Source organism: Carcharodon carcharias (assembly GCF_017639515.1).
Source record: "Carcharodon carcharias isolate sCarCar2 chromosome 18 unlocalized genomic scaffold, sCarCar2.pri SUPER_18_unloc_1, whole genome shotgun sequence".
Lineage (NCBI taxonomy): Eukaryota > Metazoa > Chordata > Chondrichthyes > Lamniformes > Lamnidae > Carcharodon > Carcharodon carcharias.
In genome coordinates this window covers 1,151,796-1,169,860 of record NW_024470559.1, presented here as the reverse complement: position 1 = coordinate 1,169,860, position 18,065 = coordinate 1,151,796, and the positions used below count along the sequence as shown (strand labels likewise).

The window sequence follows — 18,065 nt, the reverse complement described above, 5'->3', positions numbered from 1 at the left end:
TCTTGCTTAATATCCCTGTTAAAGTCTTAAATAGAAACAGTTACCATGATCAGCATAACTGGCTCTGTCATTAAATGCTTGCTTGAATTTTGTTCTTGAGATTTTGCCAAATAGCTTCAGTCTGTGTCCATTTTCTGCCTGACCATCCCATCTCAGAAAAAGCTTCTCCTCATTGACTCAATCAAACACCACCCTGCAGTTGAACGCCTATAATCTAACTTTACTTAACCTCCTCTGTTCAAAGGTGAACAACTCACATTCTCCAGTCTCTCCACATGAGTTAAATACCCTCATTCCTGGAATCAAATCAGAAAATAAACTTGCCACCCTCTCCAAGGCCTTGACACCCTTCGTAATTTTTTGATTTGATTGGGCCACAGAACTCATCTGGGTCCTAACCACTGTATTATAAAGAGTTCAGTTACAGTTTCCTTGTTTTTGTATTCATGTCCTCTATTTATAAAGGCAACGATTCCATGTGCTTTCCAATTCTTCCTCCACCTCTGCTGCCAGATTCAATAATTTGTGTCCGAAACCCCCAGATCTCTCTGCTCCTGTGATTACTTTGTATTTTTCCATAAGTATTATATTGCCTCTGCTCATACTTAGTGGAAAATCTCTCTCTTCACACTTGCCCTTTTCCCCAGTCCGTTTATCTCCTCATAATGTATGTGACTATCGTCCTCATTGTTAACTTCATTTCATAGTTTTGTAATAATCTTACAATTCTTATGTCAAGGCGTATATAAAAACCAATAATAGTAATAATCCATGTCAGTAACACACATGATATAGAGATGTGGTCTCAAAATGAAGTGTAGGTGAACATCGCTCGATACACCCCCAATAGAAAGTGACAAATGTTCATAATCTGGACTGTGAGACGTGAGGTGCATTATTCAGCTTGGACTCTCTTTATTCAGTCTGGGGATTTTGTTCAAAATGGGCACGGTGTTCATGCAGTACAGTTTGCCCATGTTCGGACGGTGTTCACGTTTGTGGATTGTATTTAGAGTGGGGCCTGTGATCTAGGTGGGATCCGGTTTCAGAGTATGGACTGTGTTCAGTGTGGGGACTGTGTCCAGTGTGGCTTTTGTGTTCAGTGTGGCCTTTGTGTCCAGCGTGAACTCAATGTGCAATGTGTGCCTTTTGATCAGTGACTAACAGTGTGCAGTGTTCGTTCTGTTCTGACTGCGCGCTTTGGGGGAAATGTCTTCATAGTGGGCGCTGTGTTCAGCGATGGCTTTGAGTTGATTCTGGGGTCAGGGATTCGTGTGCATTCTCCCCTCCGATTGTGGTCTCCATATAGAGAAGATTGTGTTTTCAGGCTGTGGTCTCTGATCATACATGAATCGGTGTATTCAGTGGGGTCTGTGTTCAGTTTTATTCCCTGTGTTCAGTACTGCCTCTCTGTTCATTCTGGGGTCAGAGTTCATTGTTGGGTGTGGGCTCTGGGATCAAGAAGGATTCTATGTTTATCATGCGGCCTGTGTTCAATTTGTATTCTGTGCTCAGAATCGGGTATGTGTACAGAGAGCCGTGAGTGTTCAGAGATAGGTCTCGGTTCACACTGGAAGCTGTGTTCACTGCGGGGCCTGACTTCATTGTTTGGACCTTGATCAGTGAGGATACTATGCTCAGTGTGGGGTTTGATGTAAGTGAGGTGTGTGTGTTCAGAAAGAGGACTGTGTTCACAGTGGAATATGTTTTCTGCGAGGGGTCTGTGGTCCCAGAGGGATCTGTGTTCCGTGCCAGTCCTATGTTCAGTGTCGATTCTGTGCAAAGCTTGGGGTCTGTGTTCAGACCGGCATGAGTTTTCAGAGAGAGGCTTCTGTTCTCAGTGTGATCAGTGTTAACAATAGATTCTGTGTTTAATGCGGGTCCTGGGTTCAGTGTGGGTCCTGGGGTCAATGTGGATTCTGTGTTCAGATTGAAGTGAGCATTTGGAAAGAGGTTTGTGTTCACGGAGAGCCCTGTGTTCACATTGGGACCCGTGTCCGAAGTGTAGACTGTGTTCAGTGTGAGATCTGAGCACAGAGTGAGTTCTGTGCTTAGAGCGGACTTTGTTATGATGTGTCTTTTGAAACAGGTCTCATTGCTGAAGGTAATTTTGCAAATGTTTTCATTTCTATATGTTCAGAATGGGGCGACTTGCTGTGATTCCTTTTTTTAAAGATAAGGAACTATGAACATTATCTGAATACTGTTCAGTGTGCCTTCTTCTTTCAGCGTGAAGAGATTTTTTCATTACCGGAATTGTGATCAGATTCGTTTTTTTGGTCATAGTGAGATCAGTATTCAGAGAGAGTTGTAAGTTTAGTGCATTGTCCGCTTTCAGAGCAGGGTCAGTGTTTTTGTTAGTCTGTGTTCATGGCGTCTAATTTGCCGAATATCCCTATCCTGAACACAAACAGCACCTTGGACACTAAACAGCCAATGAACGCATAACTGCATCTTATAAAGTTCCCATTCAAAAAAGAGGCCCCATTCTGAAAATGTAAAGCTGAATACAGACACCACTCTGCACACATTCACTAACAAAACATTCAGTGCGCGGCCTGTTTTGAGAGAGGCGTCCATTTTATGTATGGGTTCGTGTTCAGAGTAGCGCATGTGCTCCAATGAGACTCTGCGTTCAGGGAGCTGTCTCTTTTCAGAGTTGGAGTGTATGTTCCGAGCAGGGATTGTCCTCAGTGTGGGCCCTGTTTTAAGAGGGGTATCTATATTCAGTGTGGATTGTTTGTTCAGAGTGGGGAACGTGCTCAGAGTGGTATCTGTGTTTAGAGACGGAGCTATGCTGAGTATAACATGTGTGATTAGGGAGTCGGATATGCTCAGAGAAGGGGTTTGTGTTTAGACTGGGGCCTGTGATTAGATGAGAGGCCTGTGCCCAGATTATTTCCTGCGTTCCGAATCTGGGATGTCTCCTGATTGTGGTATTTGGTCAGTCTTGGATGTGAGTTTACACTGATGTTTGTTTTCAGAGTGGGGACTATGTTCAGTCTCTGGTATTTGATAAGAATAAAGTATGTGTTTAGGGTCTTGTCTGCTTTCAGGCTGTGATATGTGTTCAGAGTGTAGTATTTGTTTAGAGTGAGGTTTCGGCTCAAACTGTGCTGTTAGTGTAGACGAGGATCTGTGTTTAGATTGAGCTCTCTTTTCAGGTGGGGATATGTGTTCAGAGTTTGGTCTTTGCTTAGAATGTGGTTTGTGTTCCAATTGCTGTTTTGTTCAGAGTGTTATCTGTGTTTTGTTTATTCCCCTTGTTTCTGGGCTTGTTTATCGTTCTGTACCTTGCTGGGCTTTATCAGGCATTCAGCAGGATGCAGGTTATGATAGTCTCGAAATTACAGGGATGGTTGGAATAAAATTCTAGAGAATGTTCTCAATTTTTCCCACAATCCTATCGCTCTGTATCTCCGAGTTTCTCTGCCCCGGCATCCTTCATTACTGACACGAAATATTTCACTATGTTATCTGCTCACAACCATTTTCACCGAGATTGTCGCGTCCAAGTGTGGAACATTCAGTGACTTTACCCCCAGTGAACCATGCACCTGTCTCTCGGTTTGTTTCCACACACTATCCTGTTGTTTAGGATTTCAGGGAAACAGGCTACTCCATTGCGCTAAGCGCCCTCAGTGTTTATGCAAATATATTCTGTGGATACGGTGACTTTTTGCTGTGTATGTAAAGTTTAGGTTTAAAACCACAGTTGATTGAACCTTTTTAGCTACAGCGTCAGGCATATGAAATTTAAAAAAAGCTATTCGACCCATCGTGCTTCTGGTAGATATTTTGTAATTATGTTTAATTGGACACAACCCCCCTTCTCTTGCTCTATATCACTGCTAAATTCTTAATTTGAAGCATTTAATCCTAACAGCACAACTGGCTATGTCATGACATGTTTCCTTGAATCCCACGATTTTCTTTTGCAAAGCAGGTTAAGCCTGTGTCTTTATTTTTCCTGACCATCCTGTCCCAGGAAAGCGTTTCTCCTGATTGAATCTATCAAAAAATTTCCTGATGTTGAACGCTTCTAATCAAAATGTAATTAGCCTCCTCTGTTCAATGGAGAACAGCCAACTTTCTCCATTCTCTTCACATGAGTTGGAGAGCCTCATTCCTGGAATCAAATAAAGAAAATAAACTCCGCATGCTCTCCATGTCCTTGACACCCATCCTAAAGTGTGGTTTCAGAATTGGACAATGAACAGCATCTGAAGTCTAACCGGTGTGTTTTAAAGAGTTCAGTTACAGTTTCCTTGCTTTTTGTGTTCTAGTCTTCTATTTCTAAAGGCAATGGATCCATTTCTTTATGACACCTTCGCCAGTTGTGCTGCCACCTTCAGTGATTTGTGTCAGACACTTCCAGATCTTTTTGATCCTGCAACAACTTTGTATTTTACCATTAATTTTATATAATCGCTGCTCATTCATCTGTAAAAGATGTGTCTCTTCACAGCTGCCCAGTTTACCAGTCTGATTGTACCCTCGTAAATTCACTGAAACACAGAATCACACATTGCAAGAGAGGGCCTTCAGCCCATCGAGTTTGCACCGAAAGATACTATGATATTACCTTCCTCATTGTTCACTACATTTGAAATTCTTTTTTAATAATCAGAACATTGTTAAATCATGGCCTGCGTAAAATTAGAAAAAACATAATTGTGCACAATAATATGTTTCATATGGCGATCTCATTTCAAAATCATCTCTGTGGGAACACCGCACTCTCCACCCCTAATTGATAGTGATAATTGTACAGAGTTTGGACTTTGAGACATGTGCTGTAATATTCAACATGGACACTTTTATCAGACTGGCGATTTTAATCAGAATGGGCACTGTGTTCACTGCGAATATTGGTTCCATTGTCGCTCTGTGTTCAAATTGTGGATCTGATTCAGAATAGTGTCTGCGATCAGAGTGGAATTGAGTTCAGTGTGTAGACTGTCTTCACTGTGTGGAACGTATCCAGTGTGGGGATTGTGTCAGAGCTGGTTCTGTGTTCAGAGTGTGGACCCTCCTCAGCGTGGTCAGTGTGTCCAGTGCGTCTTTCTGTTCTTTGTGGGGATTGTATCCTGGGTTGTTATAGGTTCAGTGCGGTGACTGTGTTCAGAGTGCGGAGTATGTCCGAGCTGTTCAGAGTGGAGACTGTATTCAGTGTGGTATATGTGTCAGAAGTTATTCTGTGTTCAGAATCTGGACAGATTTTAGTGTGAGGATTCGGTCAGAGGAGCTTATGTGTTCCGAGTGTAGATTGTCTTCAGTGTGGTGATTGTGTACAGTGTTGTTATACGTTCAGCGTGGGGACTTTGACTTGGTTCATTATGGGATCCCCGTCCACACTCGTGTTGCTCGCTTGAGCGAATTTGCTCCTCTTTAAAGGCAGCCCAATGTTCAGGTACAGTTTCGGCCCTGCTGATTTTTGATTGCCCAGATATTTATTTGGGGTAGATTCTGTTGTCACCCCACTGGATCCCGTGTATCAAAAGATGAAATTGCTTCTGGATTAACAAGAGTCGAGGTCACCCGTGATGAAACCCACATTTGTCCACAGCCATTCTCTTGATCCCTGAGCCAAACGGCCAATCATGTCTCAGTTTAACAGAAGATATTTGCCTCAGCAGGAGTCACTCCTCGTCTCTGGAATGATAAATTCGCACAAGCACTCTCTGTTGTTCCACACACAGTTTCTAGTGTCCAGTTCACTGATCCTTACGTGGAGGGGCTCTGTTTAAGATGATGAAGATTCTGTACTGGTTCTTGGTCTCCTGCTGATTGCTGAGGATTTCCAGGTCGTGGGTGAGTAGCGACCTCCCTGTCGTCAGCAGCTATTTGGAACAATGTCAATTTCTTACTCTTTGATTCTGTGTGTGGTTGTTAGGGTGCAGGGTGAGAGGAGAGGTTTGAGGAGCTCTTTCAGTCCCTTTCCCTTCCAATCACTGTTCAACGAAAACAAAGGGAGAATGTTGGAGCGGGAATTAAACCAGCCTTATTGTTATTCCCATTCTTGCATCCAAATCCCTCCACATCCCTCGAGAGCGTAGACCACTGCAACCTCCTCCTTCCTCCAAAACATTTCCTGGCCCTGTGAAAATCTCCAGCCCCTACAATAGCCTATCTCTCTGCACCATCCTGCAGGCGCTTCATAACTGCCCATCAAAGAAATACCACCAGCCCCTACAAGGCTCTGTATCCCAATGAGTTCTTGCAGCGGAGAAACATTCTCTATGCACGTAAACTCCTCCAGCCTCGACAACCCTCCCTATTTCCATAACCTCCTCCAGGCCCGACAGCCCTCCCTATCTCCGTAACTTCCTCCAGCACCGACAATGCTCACTCTCGCCCTAAGCTCCTCCAGCATCGACAACACTCACTACGCTCTAAGCTCTTAACAACCATTTCTAAACTTTATATCTCTGTAAAGTCCACTAGAACATCCTGCAATGCCTATCTCTATCAGCACATCCAACCCTTTGGACAACCATTTTGTCTGTAATATCAACAATCTCCTCAGCCCTCTCCCTATCTGTAAATTCCCACAGCCCTCACAACCTTGCCTGTCTCTTTAAAAGCCTCTAGAACCTCCGATTCCTTGAATGTTCGTAATGTACGCCAGCCCCTGCAACTGCCCCCAGCTTTTTACCCTTCTCCAGCCAACAAAAGCATCCATGTCACTAACATTACCAGCTGTTACAAACCACCTTCAATCCCCCAGCCCTCGCAAACTGTGTGAACAACTCCAGTCCTACAACTCTCACAATCTCCGTTACCTCCCTCAACAGCCGTTACATTCTACGTACATCCTGGGGCCCCTAGACCTCCATATCTCCGTGGCAACCCACATTCCACACAACTCTGCCTATTTCTGCGAAAAAAAAATCCGGCCTCTACAAACTTGCCCCTTTCTCTGCATCCTCATCCACTCCCAGCCACCCCCTCTCTATCCCTGTAAACAAAGCCAGTTTATATAAAAGTCTCTGTCTTCTTGAACTTCTCCAGGAATTACAACTCTGCCAAACTCTGTAAACTCTCCCAGCTGGAGCAGCACTCTCCATCTACGTAACATTCCCCATCTTCTACAATCCTCTTCATCTCCATAATGCCTGCCATTTTCTACAGTCCTCTCTGTCTTCGTAACTTCTCCCATCATCTACAACCCTCGCCAATTCTGCAAGTTCCTACAGCCCTCTCTACCACTGTAACCTCTTCCAGTTCCCAATAACCTCACTCATCTCTGCACTGCTGTGGTTCCCATCTCTCTTACACATCTCTGATTTCAACCCTTCCATTATTCGGCCTGCAGCTTCCTGGAACCTGAACCCTGGAATTCCATCCCTAAACCTCTCTGGCCCTATCTCCCCCTTTGTGAAGTGACTAAAATATTTTCTATATTGAGCCTTTGGTCACGTCTCCCCCCTGCAATTGTTGACATGACGCATTGTCCGATCCTGAAAAACAACCTGAGCTATCAGTTCTCTTGCTGTTTCCATGTATTGCTGTGTACACACTGGCTGCTGCATTTTGTACATCGCCACGGTGAACATAAAAAGGAAAAACAATCTCCCACTGTTCTTCACTCTCCTCTCTGCTCCTCAGGCTCATTCTCCAAGTGACTCTTTGTTTAAAATTACAGATTCCTCCACGGGTAAATGTGAGGATGCCGATGGAATATGTACCAATGACCCTTGCCCACCGGGTTATTTGCTTGAAGAAGATTTCTGCGATAACGGTTCTGATTGCTGCTATCCGGGTCTGGGATGAATCTCCAGTGAGTGTGCGCCCCAACACCCAACCGCAATCGTCATTCCGAATAAGCACGAGCTGTGTAATTGGGTGTGCGCAACAGGCCCCACCCCATCTCCGAACCTGTTCTTTTCTTAGTGCAATAATGGTCTATAATCAGCAATAAAATAATTTGTATTGATCACAGCCTCACCTTGGTGTGGTTGTTTTATTCTCCCTTTGTTTAAACGATTTCTAGACTTATGGGGAAGGCGAGGTCGGTGCAGGAATGATCCCATGGCAGCAGCTGTATGGTCACCGGTATGAATGGATGTAAGGGGGGAGGGAACAGACCTGGACAATATCTGCTTGCGCCTAGAACATGAATCCAGGAAGCTGCTGGCATGAGGGGGAAGGCTATTCTCGAGCTTTCACACTTTGACAATGCAGATTGAATCATTTTACCGACTCCTGCCCCACCAGCACCACCACCACACTCCGTTTTTATACAAGGGCATCAGGAATAGCTGCAGGGGCAGGTCATTCGGCACATTTCTGCTGGCCTTCTACACCAGTCCAGTTTTCCATTCTATTGAAAATAATCCTTCATTTCCTACGTTGGCAACATTCCGAGTTTTCAACATAGGAAGCATCTGAGAAGCCTGAATGCCCTGGGGTAGAGATCCAAAAATTCACAGCCCTCTGGGGAAATACATTTCTCCCCATCTCAGCCGGAACAGTTAGACCCTGCGCCCTGAGGCAGCGAGCTCCGTGTGCGGATTCCCCATCCAGGGGCAAACAAGCTCTCAGTGTTCACCCGTCAGAATTCCGCATCTTTCAATGAGGTCAACACTCTTTCTTTTATACTCCAGAGAAGAAAGGCCACATGTGATCAGTTTACAGGAGAAGCTTCTCCCAGCAGGATGTAAGGCCAGTCAAATGAATAAATAAATACTTCCCTAAACCGGGCCTGAAATTGACATGGAGGATGGAGTGTGGAGTGAAATCAATTTGCTGGTACACTAGAGGCTTCTGTTAGGATTGTGTTATGAATATGCAGGTAGTTTATAGATACTACCTCTGAAGCAATCAATACTCCTATCCATCTCTTAATACAGCGGGTCACCTATCCCATTATCTCTGTGCTGTGAACACGAAGCAGATGTTCATCAAAGACAATGGGGGAGAAAGGATCCAAAACCAAAGGGCAGGAGCATGGGGACGGGTTTTCAACATGAACAGCGAGACCTGAGTTTACCTGTGCACAAATGGTTGGAGGTCGCATTGCAGCTTTGAAAAATGGTTAAAATAATATTACATCCAGGGCTATTAATAGACCTAGACAGAGAAGAGAGAATTTCGTTTAAGCAGCGTTTTACATGGCCTTGGTTGTCTCAGAGATCCGGGCAGGTGAAGCGACTTTTGAAGAGTAGTCGCATTTCTACTGCAGGAAATAAGGCAGCCGTGTTGCGCACAGCAGGATCCCATAAATTGCAGTGTGATAACTTCAGATAATTTGCGTTTGTGATGTTAATCATGGGATAGTTACTGTTCTTGAAGTTATTTCTAAACTCATCCAAAAAACAATGTGTTCTTTACTGGCTGGAATACAGCATAAAATTATAGGCACCACACTTCGGGAAGGTTGTCAAGGCCTTGGGAACGGATCAGAGGATATTTACTGTAGCTGCAACAGGAACCAGGGACTTTAGTTAATGTTCAGCCACTGGAGGAGGTCCGTGTGTTCTTTTTGGAGCAGAGATGCTTCATTGGAAATGTGCTAAAGGGCGCAACATTTAAATAGATTTTGATAGAATCATTAAGGAGAAACTGTTGTCAATGGCAACAGGATCGGGAACCAGAGGAACACAGATTTAGCGTGACTGGAAAAGAAACAGAAGTGGAAGGGGAGGAGTGAAGAAACTATTATATTTCTTTTTAAACAGAGTGTGTCTGTTATCTGGTTAAATAATGCAAGTGAAAACATTGCCAGAGGCATCGAGAAAGACAAGAAGGCAGTCAGGCTAAATGAAGAGCTTTAGAAAGGGGATGACAAAGACTGAATGGGCTGAATGGCATGTTTCGGGTCGAAAATTCGATGCACCTACAAAATCTGCTGTTTTGCTTCTTTTCAATATACCTGCATGGTGCTGATCAGAATGAGTGTGATCAACATCCAAATTACGTTGAAACTTTACATGCATGAACAACAAAGATACCTCACCGACAGCAGATATATCTATATAAAGAAAAATTGGAATTGGTCAGTGGCAATGGAGGAAAATAATTCTCCCAAATCCTAATCATCACTAAGTTGAGTGAAAAGAAACTGACAGACAGGAGATAGTTTGACTGAAGCTAGATCCGCAGGAAATTTCGCCCTGGGACAGAACCATTGCAGTTTAAATGTTTGCGAGGAGGTGAAACCGTGAAATATTTTGTGTCAGAAATTGTGCATTTCCTGAATAAGGGAAGATATTGGCGCAGATGTTCGAACGTACTGAAAGTTGGCACTGGATTAGGGCTTAAAATTTTATATTATTATTTCAAGATATATTTTCAATCATAACAAACTCTTGAATTCTGCCGTCTGCTGAATGTCTGGTAAGGCTCGGAGGCCTTTGAAGAGAAACAACGTCTGAAGATAAAGAAAGGCACTTAACACAGGGCCGTCACTGAACACGGAGCACAAACTGAACTCACAGGCAACCCTGAACGTCGAGCAGAAACTGATCATAGAGACAAAACTGAACACAAACCACATGCTGAACACTGAGCCCACGCTGAACACGGAGGCCTCACTGAACACAGAGCCCACACTGAAAAGACAGCCCACACTGAACACAGAACCCACACTGAATACCGGGCCAACACTGAACACAGGCACCACACTGAACAGAGAGCCCACACTGAACACAGAGGCCACACTGAACACAGATCCCACACTGAAAACACAGCCCACACTGAACACAGAACCCACACTGAATACCGGGCCAACACTGAACACAGGCACAACACTGAACACAGGCACCACACTGAACACAGGGCCCACACTGAACACAGCGCCCACACCGAACACAAAGCCCACACTGAAGACAGGTACCACACTGAATACTGGGCCAACACTGAACACAGGAACGACAGTGAACACAGGCACCACACTGAACAGAGAGCCCACACTGGACACAGAGCCCACACTGAACACAGAGCCCACACTGAAAACACAGCCCACACTGAAAACACAGCCCACACTGAACACAGAACCCACACTGAACACAGGCACCACACTGAACACAGGCACCACACTGAACACAGGCACCACACTGAACACAGGCTCCACACTGAATACAGAGCCTACACTGAACTCAGGTACCACACTGACCACAGCGCCCACACTGAACACAGCGCCCACACCGAACACAAAGCCCACACTGAAGACAGGTACCACACTGAATACCAGGCGAACACTGACACAGAAACGACAGTGAACACAGGCACCACACTTAACAGAGAGCTCACACTGAACAGAGAGCTCACATTGAACACAGAGCCCACACTGAACACAGAGCCCACACTGACCACAGAGCCCACACTGAAGACAGATACCACACTGAATACCGGGCCAAAACTGAACACCGGCACAACAGTGAACACAGGCACCACACTGAACAAAGAGCCCACACTGAATCGAGAGCCCACCCTGAACACACGCAGCACACTGAACAAAGGCACCACACTGAACACGCAGCCCACACTGAACACAGAGCCCACACTGAAGACAGGTACCACACTGATCACAGAGACCACACTGAACACAGAGCCCACACTGAAGACAGGTACCACACTGAACACAGAGACCACACTGAACAGAGGTACCACACTGACCACAGTCACCTCACTGAACACAGAGCCCACACTGAACACAAAGCTCATACTGAACACACCACCCTCACTGAAGACTGAGGCCACAATGAGAAATGGTCCCACATAGAATCAACTCAGAGCACAAACAGAACTCAGAGGCAACACTGAACCTGGAGCCCAAACTGACAACGGGGAACAGACTGAGCACAGAGCTCAGGCTGCTCTGAGTGTCTACATGGAAGACTGAGCCCACACTGAACACAGAGCCCGCTCTGAAAACAGAGCATGCACTGAACGCTGAGCCCACACTGAACACAGGGCCCACACTGAACACAGAGCCCACACTGAACACAGAGCCCACACTGAACACAGAGGCCACACTGAACACAGAGCGCACACTGAACACAGAGCCCACACTGAACACAGAGCCCACACTGAACACAGAGCCCACACTGAACACAGAGCCCACACTGAACACAGAGCCCACACTGAACACAGGGCCCACACTGAACACAGAGCCCACACTGAACACAGAGCCCACACTGAACACAGGGCCCACACTGAACACAGAGCCCACACTGAACACAGAGCCGACATGGAACACAGGGCCCACACTGAACACAGAGCCCACACTGAACACAGAGCCCACACTGAACACAGGGCCCACACTGAACACGGAGCACACACTGAACACAGAGCTCACACTGAACACAGAGCCCACACTGAACACTGAGCGTGCATTTTGCATGGAAGCCACTCTGATCAAAGAATCCAGGCTGATCTGAATTCTCACTCTGAACACGGATACCACACTGAATACGTGGCTCACAGAGGACACAGGATCCATACAGGACACATCGCTCACACAGGCCACAGAGCCCAAACTTAATACACGGACCCTAATGAACACATAGCCCAAATTGAGCAAAAAGCACAAAATGAACACAGAGCCCACACTGAAAACAGAGCCCACACTGAACACAGCTCACACAGAACACAGAGGCAACACTGAACACAGAGCCCACACTGAACAGAGAGCCCATACCGAACGCAGAGCCCACACTTAACACATAGCCCACACTGAACTCAGAATCCAAACTGAACACAGAGCCAAATTGAACAAAGGGTCCAGACTGAACACAGGGACCACAGTGAACACAGGCACTACACTGAACAGGGAGCCCACACTGAACACAGAGCCCACACTGAACACAGAGCCCACACTGAACACAGGCACCACAGTGAACACAGGCACTACACTGAACAGGGAGCCCACACTGAACACAGAGCCCACACTGAAGACAGGTACCACACTGAACACAGAGACCACACTGAACAGAGGCGCCACACTGACCACAGTCACCTCACTGAACACAGAGCCCACACTGAACACAGAGCTCACACTGAACACAGAGCTCATACTGAACACAGAGGCCACAATGAGAAATGGTCCCACACAGAACACAGTGCCCAGAACGAACACAGGGCCCAGAATCAACTCAGAGCGCAAACAGAACTTAGAGGCAACACTGAACTTGGAGCCCAAACTGACCACAGGGAACAGACTGAGCACAGAGCCCAGGCTGCTCTGAGTGTCTACATGGAACACTGAGCCCACATTGAACACTGAGCCCAAACTGAACACAGGGCCAACACTGAACACAGAGAACACACAGAACACTTGAGCCCACACTGCACACAGAGCCTACACTGAACACAGAGCCCACACTGAACACAGAGCTCGCACTGAACACAGAGCTCGCACTGAACACAGAGCTCACACAGAACACAGAGCCCACAAAGAACACAGAGCCCACACTGAACACAGAGCTCACACTGAACACAGAGCTTACACTGTACACAGAGCCTGCACTGAACACAGAGCCCACACTGAACACAGAGCCGACATGGAACACAGGGCCCACAATGAACAGAGAACCCACACTGAACACGGAGCACACATTGAATTCTTATCCCATTATGAACACACAGCCCAGGCTGATGGGGGAGGGCTGCGTGGGGGTTGGATCGTGCGTAGTGGGATAAGAGTTTGGGGTGAGCAGGACTGGAGTTCGGGGGAGGATTATGGAAGCCTAATGCAAGGGGGCAGGAGATCAGGGCGGGTGGGACAGGAGGTTGAATGAAGGAGACATGATAACAACATGTTGGGATAGAAGCTACAGACTGGGGTGTGTGAGGGTGGGTGGTGGGGTTCGGGCGGTGGTCCTTGCTGGGGTTTTGGGGGTGTTGTGGGGGATGGGGTGGCGGGGAGTGGTGGTTGGTGGTGGGTGGTGGGGGCTGGGACAGAACCTCGATGGTGGGTGGGTGGGTGGGACAGAATCTCAAGGTGGTGTGGGTGGCTGGGAACCAGCACAGGGGGAGTGGGAGAGCTGCTCGGGCGCTGGCTGGGTGGGAGAGCAGCTCAGGGTGTGGGTGGGTGGGGCAGGAGCTCGGCGGGTGCATGTGGGACAGGAGCTTTGGTGGGGTAGGACAGGATTTCAGGAGGGTGGGAGAGCAGCTCTAGGGGAGTAGAAAAGAAACTCAGCTCCGGGTGTTGGGAGGGTGTATCAAGGTTATGTGGGAAAGGAGATCATGGGGAGTGCGGCAGGAACTCATGGAGAGTGGGACAGGAGCTCATGGAGAGTGGGACAGGAGCTCATGGAGAGTGGGACAGGAGCTCATGGAGAGTGGGACAGGAGCTCATGGAGAGTGGGACAGGAGCTCATGGAGAGTGGGACAGGAGCTCATGGAGAGTGGGACAGGAGCTCATGGAGAGTGGGACAGGAGCTTATGGAGAGTGGGACAGGAGCTCATGGAGAGTGGGACAGGAGCTCATGGAGAGTGTGCAGGAGCTCATGGAGAGTGGGACAGGAGCTCATGGAGAGTGGGACAGGAGCTCATGGAGAGTGGGACAGGAGCTCATGGAGAGTGGGACAGGAGCTCATGGAGAGTGGGACAGGAGCTCATGGAGAGTGGGACAGGAGCTCATGGAGAGTGGGACAGGAGCTCATGGAGAGTGGGACAGGAGCTCATGGAGAGTGGGACAGGAGCTCATGGAGAGTGGGACAGGAGCTCATGGAGAGTGGGACAGGAGCTCATGGAGAGTGGGACAGGAGCTCATGGAGAGTGGGACAGGAGCTCATGGAGAGTGCGGCAGGAGCTCATGGAGAGTGCGGCAGGAGCTCATGGAGAGTGGGCAGGAGCTCATGGAGAGTGGGCAGGAGCTCATGGAGAGTGCGGCAGGAGCTCATGGAGAGTGGGACAGGAGCTCCTGGCTGTAGGACAGTAGCTGAGGTGGTGCGGGACAGATGCTCGGGAGTGTGGGGCAGGGGATCAGGGTGGGTTTGAAGAGGAGCTCAGTGCAGAGCCGGCCAGGGGCTCAGCAGGATTGGGACAGGAGATCAGGGGAGGTTGAGACAATAGCTCAGGGGGAGTGGGACAGGAGCTTGTGGGGGGTGTGACAAGAGGTTGATTTGTGCGGGGCAGAAGCTGAAGCGGTTTTGGGACAGGTGCGCAGCAGCGTGGACAGCAGATCGGGCGGGGAGGTGGGGTAAGGCAGTTGCTGGGGTGAAGGGGACTAGAGATCAGGTACGCGGGCAAGTGTCTGATTTGTGTTCCGGAGCTCGGTGGGGTGGGGTGGGGTGGTGGGTGCTGCGGTGAGCGGCTGGAAATCTTGAAGGGACAGGAGCTTAGGGGGAGGGGTACAGCAACTCAGGGGAGGGGTACGAGAGCTCAGAGTGAGGGGAACAGGAGAGCAGGGGGAGGGGATAGGAGCGCAGGGGGAGGGGAACAGGATTTGAGGTTGGAGCGGACAGGAAGTCAGGGGGAGTGGAGGGGAACTCAAGGGGATGGCAGCGGAAGTCAGGGGGAGGGGAGAGGAACTTAGGGGGAGGCGAACAGGAGTTCAGGGCTGAGTGGAAGAGGCGCTCAGGGGGAAAGGACAGGAGCTCAGGGGGAGGGGCAGGAGCTCAGGGGGAGGGGCAGGAGCTCAGGGGGAGGGGCAGGAGCTCAGGGGGAGGGGCAGGAGCTCAGGGGGAGGGGCAGGAGCTCAGGGGGAGGGGACAGGAGCTCAGGGGGAGGGGCAGGAGCTCAGGGGGAGGGGACAGGAGCTCAGGGGGAGGGGACAGGAGCTCAGGGGGAGGGGACAGGAGCTCAGGGGGAGGGGCAGGAGCTCAGGGGGAGGGGCAGGAGCTCAGGGGGAGGGGACAGGAGCTGAAGGGGAGGGACAGGAGCTCAGGGGGAGGGGACAGGAGCTCAGGGGGAGGGGACAGGAGCTCAGGGGGAGGGGACAGGAGCTCAGGGGGAGGGGACAGGAGCTCAGGGGGAGGGGACAGGAGCTCAGGGGGAGGGGACAGGAGCTCAGGGGGAGGGGACAGGAGCTCAGGGGAGGGGACAGGAGCTCAGGGGGAGGGGACAGGAGCTCAGGGGGAGGGGACAGGAGCTCAGGGGGAGGGGACAGGGACTCAGGGCAAGGGACAGGTGCTCAGGGGGAGGGGACAGGAGCTCAGGGGGAGGGGTCAGGAGCTCAGGGGGAGGGGACAGGAGCTCAGGGGGAGGGGCAGGAGCTCAGGGGGAGGGGACAGGAGCTCAGGGGGTGGGGATAGCAGCTCAGGGGGAGGGGAACAGGTGCTCAGGGGGAGGGGCAGGAGCTCATGGGGAGGGGACAGGAGCTCAGGGGGAGGGGACAGGAGCTCAGGGGGAGGCGACAGGAGCTCATTGGGAGGGAATAGGAGATCGGGGACAGGGGACAGGGCTCAGGGGGAGGAGACAGGAGCTCAGGGGGAGGGGACAGGAGCTCCGGGGGAGGGGACAGGAGTTCAGGGCGAGGGGACAGGAGCTCAGGGGGAGGGGACAGGAGATCTGGGAAGGGGACAGGAGCTCAGGGGGAGGTGACAGGAGCACAGGGAAGGGGACAGGAGTTCAGGGCGAGGGGACAGGAGCTCTGGGAAGGGGACAGGAGCTCAGGGGGAGGTGACAGGAGCTCAGGGAAGGGGACAGGAGTTCAGGGGGAGGGACAGGAGCTCGGGGGAGGGGACAGGAGCTCAGGGCAGGAGCTCAGGGGGAGGGGACAGGAGCTCAGGGGGAGGGGACAGGAGCTCAGGGGAAGGAGGCAGGGAAAGGGGACAGGAGCTCAGAGATAGGGTACAGGAGCTAAGGGGGAGGGGACAGGATCTCAGGGAAGGGGACAGGAGCTCAGGGAAGGGGACAGGTGCTCAGGGGGAGGGGACAGGAGCTCAGGGGCAGGAGCTCGGGTCTCAGGAGGAGGAGAGGGGACAGGAGCTCAGGGGAGGGGAGGAGGGGGAGGGGACAGGAGCTCAGGTGGAGGGGACAGGAGCTCAGGGGGAGGGGACAGGAGCTCAGGGAGGGGGAGCTCAGGAGGAGCTCGGGGAGGGGACAGGAGCTCAGGTGGAGGGGACAGGAGCTCAGGTGGAGGGGTCAGGAGCTCAGGTGGAGGGGTCAGGAGCTCAGGTGGAGGGGTCAGGAGCTCAGGTGGAGGGGTCAGGAGCTCAGGTGGAGGTGTCAGGAGCTCAGGTGGAGGGGTCAGGAGCTCAGGTGGAGGGGTCAGGAGCTCAGGTGCAGGTGTCAGGAGCTCAGGTGGAGGGGTCAGGAGCTCAGGTGGAGGGGTCAGGAGCTCAGGGGGAGGGGTCAGGAGCTCAGGGGGAGGGGTCAGGAGCTCAGGTGCAGGTGTCAGGAGCTCAGGTGCAGGGGTCCGGAGCTCAGGGCGAGGGGACAGGAGAGGAGACGGGAGCTCGCGGAAAGGGGAACAGGTGCTCTGGTGGAGGGGACTGGAGCTCGGCGCGAGGGGACAGGAGTCAGGCAGGTTATCAGGAGAGGAGACGGGAGCTCGCGGAAAGGGGAACAGGTGCTCTGGTGGAGGGGACTGGAGCTCGGCGCGAGGGGACAGGAGTCAGGCAGGTTAACAGGAGAGGAGACGGGAGCTCGCGGAAAGGGGAACAGGTGCTCTGGTGGAGGGGACAGGAGCTCAGGGCGAGGGGACAGGAGAGGAGACGGGAGCTCGCGGAAAGGGGAACAGGTGCTCTGGTGGAGGGGACTGGAGCTCGGCGCGAGGGGACAGGAGTCAGGCAGGTTAACAGGAGAGGAGACGGGAGCTCGCGGAAAGGGGAACAGGTGCTCTGGTGGAGGGGACTGGAGCTCGGCGCGAGGGGACAGGAGTCAGGCAGGTTAACAGGAGAGGAGACGGGACCATGAGGACAGGGGAACAGGTGCTCTGGTGGAGGGGACTGGAGCTCGGCGGGGGCAGCAGGAGCTCGATGGGAGTAAAACAGGATCTTTAAGAAGGTGGTACGACATTGTAAATCTCAGTCTTAGAAAGCAGTGCAGGCAGTCATTGGATACTTTTCAGGCAGCGGTAGAGAGAATCTTGTTAGGGGAGGGAATCAAATGATATTGTAGTTGGTGGGAATGTGGAATTTGAATAATAAACAGATCAGCCACAATATTAT

The 18,065-nt window shown here is 50.4% G+C and overlaps 1 long non-coding RNA gene across 6 annotated transcripts in view; it reads left to right on the top strand.

The window, feature by feature from the left end:
* Positions 1 to 7,944, top strand: part of LOC121273420 — a 39,092-nt gene extending 31,148 nt beyond the window's left edge. For 3 of the 6 annotated variants that reach the window (XR_005942020.1, XR_005942023.1, XR_005942025.1), the window contains 2 exons: positions 5,640 to 5,814; positions 7,649 to 7,944. This is a non-coding gene — a long non-coding RNA (uncharacterized LOC121273420). Of the gene's footprint in view, positions 1 to 5,569; positions 5,815 to 7,648 lie in introns of all 6 variants that reach the window. The other 3 variants (XR_005942024.1, XR_005942022.1, XR_005942021.1) reach the window with 2 other exon arrangements.
* The last annotated feature ends 10,121 nt before the right edge of the window (positions 7,945 to 18,065 follow it).